This window comes from Rhopalosiphum padi, chromosome 2 (genome assembly GCF_020882245.1).
Source record: "Rhopalosiphum padi isolate XX-2018 chromosome 2, ASM2088224v1, whole genome shotgun sequence".
Taxonomy (NCBI): Eukaryota; Metazoa; Arthropoda; class Insecta; order Hemiptera; family Aphididae; genus Rhopalosiphum; species Rhopalosiphum padi.
Genome location: NC_083598.1, coordinates 14,548,017 through 14,556,336, shown reverse-complemented (window position 1 = coordinate 14,556,336; position 8,320 = coordinate 14,548,017). Strand labels below are relative to the sequence as shown.

Here is an 8,320-nt window from a genome sequence, read left to right as displayed (position 1 = left end):
CCTAAAATAATATATAACACTATGGAAATGATACAACAAAATATTAAGAAATATATAACTTTTTTTATAAATGTGCTTTTATCACAAATACATCAAATAATTATCATTGTATATTTATTTTAATTATACGAAATAATTACCATGCCTGCATTTTAGATAAGGCTCGTTTGATGGTGCCATTTTATAATGTCACGCGTAAAATGTGACATATTTAAATACTGAAGTAGTATAATCTTATATTAGTATTTTATTTTAGTTAGTTATATATTTTATATTAATATTGTGCAAATTATGATGTAATTAAAGTTCTTATAATTTTTGTTTATTTTGGCCAATTAATTTATCTAATCATTTATTTTATATGATCTTAATTGTCCAACAGAAATTTGTAGACTACCAAAATTATTCTTTTTTGAAACATCATACATATTTCACAATAAAAAAAAAACTTTTCAACTTGTTTTCTAATAGAAACTCGTATCTAATTAGTACTTTTAAGAGATAAAAATATAAAATTTCCAATTTTTTCCAAAATAATCAGAAAAAAGACAAAAGCAAATTTAAGGATAAATGAGAATTTTTGTGCAAAATCAGTTTTTGATGAATTAATTTTTTGGTTTAAATTAAACACGATTAACTATATAGATAATTGAAATATTCATTAAATATTTATATTAACATTTTCTGTGCATAATAAACTTTCAAAATATTTCGACGCTGTTTGTACTATTTATAAATATTTAACATTTTCGATAAAATATTTATCACTTGGTTAAATAGCTTAAAAATATACTATGTTTAATAATTTTCCATAATTTGTTATAATAATTATTTAAGTATATTAAAATTATATGCACCGCAATTTTGTTTTTAAAAATGTTGTTTGAACAAGTGTTTGAACTTCAAACTTTGTTAAGAATTTTAAAACAATTTTGTAACAAAAATGTATAAAACTTTCATTCTTTTACCTAAGAATTGTAAATTTAAAACAAATTTCATTAGTACCTAATTCATTCTGTAACTATAAAATTCTAAAAAGTTATACTTCATTTATATATATATATATATATAAATGGACATTTTAAGTTCAAATCAGGACAAAATCAGGTATTAAATAAATAATAATGTCTTTAGTTATTTTTTGTAATTTAAAAATATTAATCGTAAGTACGTATATTTTTATATACTTAATACGCATAATGACCTTTTCCAATGTAAATTTTTTGATAAAAAGAAAGTCAGCCTACTTTAATACTAATATTAAAATAAATTACTTTAATAGCAATATAAATATATCATAAAATATACTTAGTAATATTATATAAGCTGACAGGTCATGTTCGTTCAGAATCGTATTTCGTATGCGCAATGATTGATGATTGAGTTAAAATTTAACACATACATTACAGAGACTTACTCCTCAACGACGATGTTCACTTAACTGTACAGCAAAGCGGATACCTACTTTCCCATTTTTTATATGACTTTCTGGCTTAGATTTTCGAAAAAAAAAATGGAAAAAGTGGGTAGACACTGTAATATTTTATATAAATATTATTGATAATCGGACCTCACCACTAAATTATGTGTGACTGATGATAATATGTCATCTATTATAATTCAAAACATTATATAGCATATTTTTATTATCATTATTCTTTTTTTACGTTTATCTATTTCGTATCACGCGTGCCGTTTAAAACGAGTGGGTGCATTGATCGTCGTCGGATACTATTATCGCGTGAATCGTCGAGAACATGAGATAAATGTGCATTATATAATAATAATAATAATAATGTATAGTCGTATGAATGCGTCTTACGATTTATATGTACAACTATCGAATATAGAATATAATATGTACCTATATATATATATATGTATATATATATTGAGGTGGCCGTGACGGCTGCTTATCGTCTAGCTATGATTTACAAAATATGTAAAATATTATATGTTTTACTACACGTCGTTGACATCACGATTTACACCGCCGAACGATGTCGAACTGTACGGTTCGTATTTTTTTAATATAATAAAATATATTTTAATCGCATGTCCGCGTGGTGTATTTTGATACTAATCTTAACCCAGTCAGTCAGCATAAAACCTGCGGACGACTGAAATTGGCATTCCGCCCCGGAACACTCACCGAGAATATTGTATTTAGTCCTAGTTTCTACTTGCCATTTAAATTTTATGTGAAACGGTAAATGTAAAATTTTTTTGACTTTTCGTCTAGATAGTGTAAACGGAGACTAACATGCTCGTGTTGGATATGACCGGATATCGCGTATCAGGTATGATAGTCATGTTATGAAAGAGAGAGAAAGTATGGTTGGTTTATTTTAGCTGCCGTGGTGGTGTACAAAAATAATAATTAAAAAAAAAAAAATATCCGCTTATCATACTATACCTGCAACTACTAATAATATACTATAGTCTGCAGATTTCGGAAAATCTTGTCGGTGGATTGGAAATAAATGGTCTTAGTTCTGTACGTCGTGTGTTATTATATTATGAATTACTGACTATACTGTACACTGTGTACATAATATTATGATGTTACTTAAATGTATACGACAATTCCCGATGAAAGAAATAACAACGAAACAGATGTGGCTCTCGCACGAAAGTTTACTCGCCGCTATGTGCATTGGGTCGTCGACGCCGTTTCGTCCAGATCACTTCTCTACGTCAGCTACAAGGTAGGTCTGAATAGAATACATTCGTCTATAAAATATATTATACGCGCCTCCTTTATATTGCAGTTTAATCAACCGTGTCCGAGGGTTGAATACGGTTACGAAATTCTATGCCAAATAGTGTTATTTCGCTGTGCACCGATGATTTGTGAACAACGACCGAGGTTCACGTGGTTAATGTGTAGACCGCTTGTGAATTTTTATAAAAACACATATCGAATAAACGCTTATTGAATTTTTATATTTTTTTGAAATTGTATTTATTTATACCTATCACAATATCCACTGGTTTACTTCCCTCTCTCTCCACGTGCGTCTACGCGATTAACATACCATCACTGCGTTATCTTAGTTATCTTTGTAATAGTATAATACACTAAACTTTATTTTTTATTGTCTTTATCGTCGGGCTAGTAAATAAAAATAAAATCTTATAAAAACTATTCACATTTGATAAAAAAAAATCGTTTAAGTTTTCTTATGCCGCAGGATTATTTTTATTATTTATGCTTGTACATTATTTGTTTGGGGTTTTGCTGCGAATGACCTGCCGATAAAATCTTTGCACGTCAACGCATTCTCATTTCCCATATATATTTATATATTATTGTTATACGATAGAACCATATAAGTATGGAAATTATAGTGTTAAATTCATCTATACATATATAAAAGGTGTTATATAATTCAAAAATCCCCTGTCTTGTCTATCGATATGGCCATGTTCGTATATGGCATACGGCGTTTCTGTCGAATATTTTTTTTTTATCATTTATAAGACGATAAACGACTTCACGAGATCTCACTCTATCTTTTCGACTAGTCTATACGATATTTTTATGGTTTTAAAATTTGATCAACCGTAAGCGCCGCCTTCTCGTGTCACTTCTGTACAGTAATGAAATAAAATATAAGACAGTTTTTCCCGTCTGCCCTCACCATATAAAACAACGATTTTTTTAACTAAAAAAATATATCCCCGCATACATTTATCTATCTGCTGACGATGTTCCAACCACCACATTATACTATGTACTATGATACGCGTATAAAATTGTATGACGTATGTAGTATTTACCTACATATTAAATTTATACAGAGTGATTTACCAAGATGTCCGCCAAATTATATTCTTTAATAGTGGATTTATTCGTATTATAATTTTTGGAATTTTTAAATAAACTTGAGTATTCCATACATGTAAATACTTAAATTGTTATACTGTGTTATTTGGAATATTATAATCATCTTTTAGTAAAATGTAAACTAACTTTAATGTACTAAAAATTTAAATTTGAACAAGTAGTTTCAGAGTTATTAAAATTTATGTTGGTGTTGAAGAAAAAATATATTCTTAATAAATACATTACATAAAAATATATAAAAATACTAAATAGATAGTGATTATTATACTAGGTCAATTTAAATATAAATTACTATAATTTATATTCAAATTATATCTAATATTCTTATATCATCCAACATTATTTATCCTTAGTGTAATTTAAAGTTATTATTACTCAAAAACGACTTGTTAACATTTAAATTTAGGTTTGGGTACATTAACATTTTCAAAATAACCATCTGCCCAACAATTTACAATTTAATCAGAGTAATTCTCGTTTGAATAATGGAAGTTAGCTTCGCCACATGACGCTGTGTTTTATTATTCGCGGGTATTTAAAAACATGATCACTGAGTACTTAATCATAAATAAAATGTCTAGTACCAAAATTCAGATAAATACATTATTGAAAGACAAAATTAGGATGAGAACGTGCTCGGTGAATCTCCCTATAGATAATATATATAATACTTCCATTAATTGCGTTTTCGGTTTTAAATGTCCTCACACAGTGTGTAATTTGATCGCAGCTATTCAAAACTGACTGCGCGGATACTATTATACGTTGCGTCCATTGTGGGTGTGCCGTGTGTGGGTGAAGTGTGGACTTTGAGCTACTAACACGAGCGTTATGACACGAAATAACGATTTGCGACCAACGTGCTCGAGAATATCGCGTTTTGAATAATGTTCTACCTACTTCAATACATACGTACGTGTGGATTTCACTATAGCGCAATAAAAAAATGTTTTTTATACCATGTTTACCTTCTTCGTTTTATTGTTGTAAATATTTACATAGGTATTATAAAAAAAAATAGCAACCGATTTGTTTCGTTTTCATCTGCCGTATCAGTATTTAAATTTGGTATTAAATACGCGTATACAATATCTCATATAATAAGCACGTGTAGCAGGCAATAACGCACAGCACACGTATAGTATAATAGCTAATACCTATTCATATTATATACATATGACGTATGAAGTACCTACGGGATGTGTTTGCCGGTGTTTTCTGCGACGGAAAACTGTAAAACCTCACGGGTGTCCAACCAGCTGTTATATTAAAGTGGGTTTCCGCTACTACACACGTTTACGTGTACCTTCGTGTATAAAAACCCTTTGCTTTAAATGGTCGGTATCCACAGTAATCTTTTGATATAACAGCGTGTTTATACGTTCTTACCACACGGTAAACCACGTTACTGTGTTGTCAGATCTAGTCAACAATTTCGAGTACACGATCGTTTAAAATATATAACAAAAGCTGTAGACGGGATGGTAACGGTTATCATATGGTTTATTATCAATTAATCCCCAAACCCGTATTACCAATATGAAACGTGCGTTCAAGGCGAATGTGAACGTTTTTCATAAACGTATTATAATTGAACGTATGCAGTGGAAACCAACCTCACCGAACGGATTGCCCGTCCATAACGGTTTGTCAGTATAACGAACAAATAAAATGTGTATACATATACATCAACTAAAAAAAAAGTTTAAAAAAAACCTAGAGTTTATACTAAAAGTTTAAACGTATTATTATAAACGTGTGGAAATAAAAAAATATGTCAAACCTTCATGGAAACGATTTCGTGTATAGATACGTTTTAACGACAATCGAGATATTTTTATTATTGTACGATCTTTCTGTAAACAAAAAAAAAATATTTACAATTTCCATTCCGTTTTGAAACGGATGATGTGATAGACATTACATTATTAATCTATATATATATATATATATATATAGATTTTCGTTGTTTTATTTATACACTTGATAAAACATCTTCAACTATAAAGGCTTTTAACCTACTTTTACTCAATTACTAAAAATTAATATTAATATAAATTATGTCCATATACGTAACATTATGGTGACATATGTTTTTAGAGATTTATAGTTTGTGGTATAGATTTATTGTATGTGTAGAAAAAAAGACAAATTTCTTTAGTGTACTCTTTATTGAGGACTTGGTATAGTTAAAGAGGATTTTTAAGGATTTTGTAGGCTTTGGCATATTTATAGTGGTGTCAGTGGCGATGGATAACTATTTTAATATGTTCTATTGTGAATATTTCATTGCACGCTGATACTGGTCCTTTGTCGATTAAGTAGGAGTGGGTTAGACGAGAGTGACCTATATTATTCTTTTTAGAGTGATGGTTACTTCCTCTCTTTTTTGGATATCAGGGGTCTATAGTATTATTCGCGTTACATTCGGTTGATAAGACGTATTTCCTATAAGAATTGAATGAATTTAGAAATATTTTTTGGCACCGAATTTAACGAATCAGCTAGATCTCGTAGATTTTGAATCTCCCCTGTTATCGTATTCTGATATAACTATTATATTATTATTAAAAGTACTATATTGAAAAAAATGTAATATTTACCGAAAGAATTTTATTAAATTTTTATTTTATCATTTACTCAGAAACCTTCACACTAAAAGTGTTAATATTATTTATGTGCGACTAGGTAGGTTTTATAAATAGCATAATTTTACATATATATTATATTTTTCTGAAATTTTACTTGTACCTACCCAAAACTCGATAGTTGCAAATAAATAATAATATAAACGCTATTATATTGTTAAATTTTTTAAATAAACGATAAAATGAAAATGTTATAAGATTCTTCTGGTAATTATTAAGATTTTTTCGTTAGGTAAAATATTTTTTTTATATTATTATTTGTTATAAGTGGTCCAAAAAGAATGTGCAAACCATGTTTCGCTTTAAAATATTAAATCACGAACACGGGATACTCTGGTGCTGCAATTCTGCAAAGTACGTACGCATATATTATAATATTTATGCGTGTAGACGTGCAGCGATCGTGGTTGTTTGGAGGTGAGAGGGGAGGCGTGTAAAAGTCGTCTACGTGACAAGAATTTTTTTTCATCCTTTCAAAGGGGCACAGGAAGAATATTTGCCATACTCATACCTATATATTATTATGTTTTTTCCGCGCATAAACGGCGGCGCCACGCGGAATTTATATATAGGAATTCCAGTGCAGTCATAATGGAATTATTCTCGCCGGAAGTTTCATAATATAATATTGGATTCGATTACTATACACACATACACACCTATATTATACGGAGTGATCCATTTAATATAAGACACTCATTATTTCAGTTAAACATTAATTATATTTTTATCGTTATAATTCTTTATGATTTTACTATTTTTAAATTACAACATTCATTCTTAAATTCATATTCTGAAAAAGAATATTATTACGATTATTTCAATCTAGTAAATCAAATTTCTGATAGGTAGTTTACTCGTTATAAGTATTCAGAATTTTTACGAGCAAAATAGAGGATCTACATTTTACTAGATACTTCTGTACTACTCCACCAAACTCATTAAAACTTCAAATATAAATCATTGACTCATGAACTACTCGTAAAAATTCAATTTTTGTATAACAAATTAATCCGAAAATATTCGTTTAGAAAAAAAGGTAGAAAAAAATTATATATACATATATTTTTTTTTTTTGAAAAATTTGGTTTTTTAACAACTCAAAGTTGTGTAAGAAATTATTTTCAAAAACTTGAGTGGTGTTTTAAATAATAAGTGTCTTACTTTGGATCACTCGGTATACACGTTATTTGGTTTATAATATAAGTATATGAAAAGTGGATTAATAGCTGCAAAGCGTACCTAGTGAATAGTTTATAAGTAATAAATAAAGATTTTCATTTAATATATTAATATAATACATTATTATGTACACTGAAATTGACATATCACATATTATGACAAAATATGTATGTGAAGCAATATAATAATACCACAATGTCATAATATACTGTTTGCGTTTAATGGGTGATATGCGATATTTACCTTCAACGATGACGTCCCAAGTCATATCGGTTATATTTTATAATAATATTACCTTTATCGGTTGACATTGTTTCTACAATATATAGTATTATTACAATAGGTATACTGCACGTCAATATTCGAAACGCGTCATTGCGTCAATACAATTCTACCGTAGTTTTTGGCCGATTTAAGCTTAATTGAAATATAGGTGATCGTAAATAGTCACTTTGGTTATCACTATTATATTATCATATATGACTTTTACACTGCAGAAGACATGATCAGTCGAAAATCGTTATTTATAATGAACAAAATATTACGGTAAGATCTTTTTTTCTTCAAAAAATAACGTCTGTTTTAACGACATTCTTACCGCTGCCCCCTCCCCATTTGTTAAGGGATGATTTTTTACAAA

At 28.7% G+C, this 8,320-nt stretch overlaps 1 long non-coding RNA gene across 1 annotated transcript; it reads left to right on the top strand.

The window, feature by feature from the left end:
• Positions 1–1,985: 1,985 nt before the first annotated feature.
• Positions 1,986–2,946, top strand: LOC132922330 (uncharacterized). The gene is made up of 3 exons (XR_009661006.1): positions 1,986–2,300; positions 2,443–2,708; positions 2,772–2,946. It is a non-coding gene; the product is annotated as an uncharacterized LOC132922330 (long non-coding RNA).
• The last annotated feature ends 5,374 nt before the right edge of the window (positions 2,947–8,320 follow it).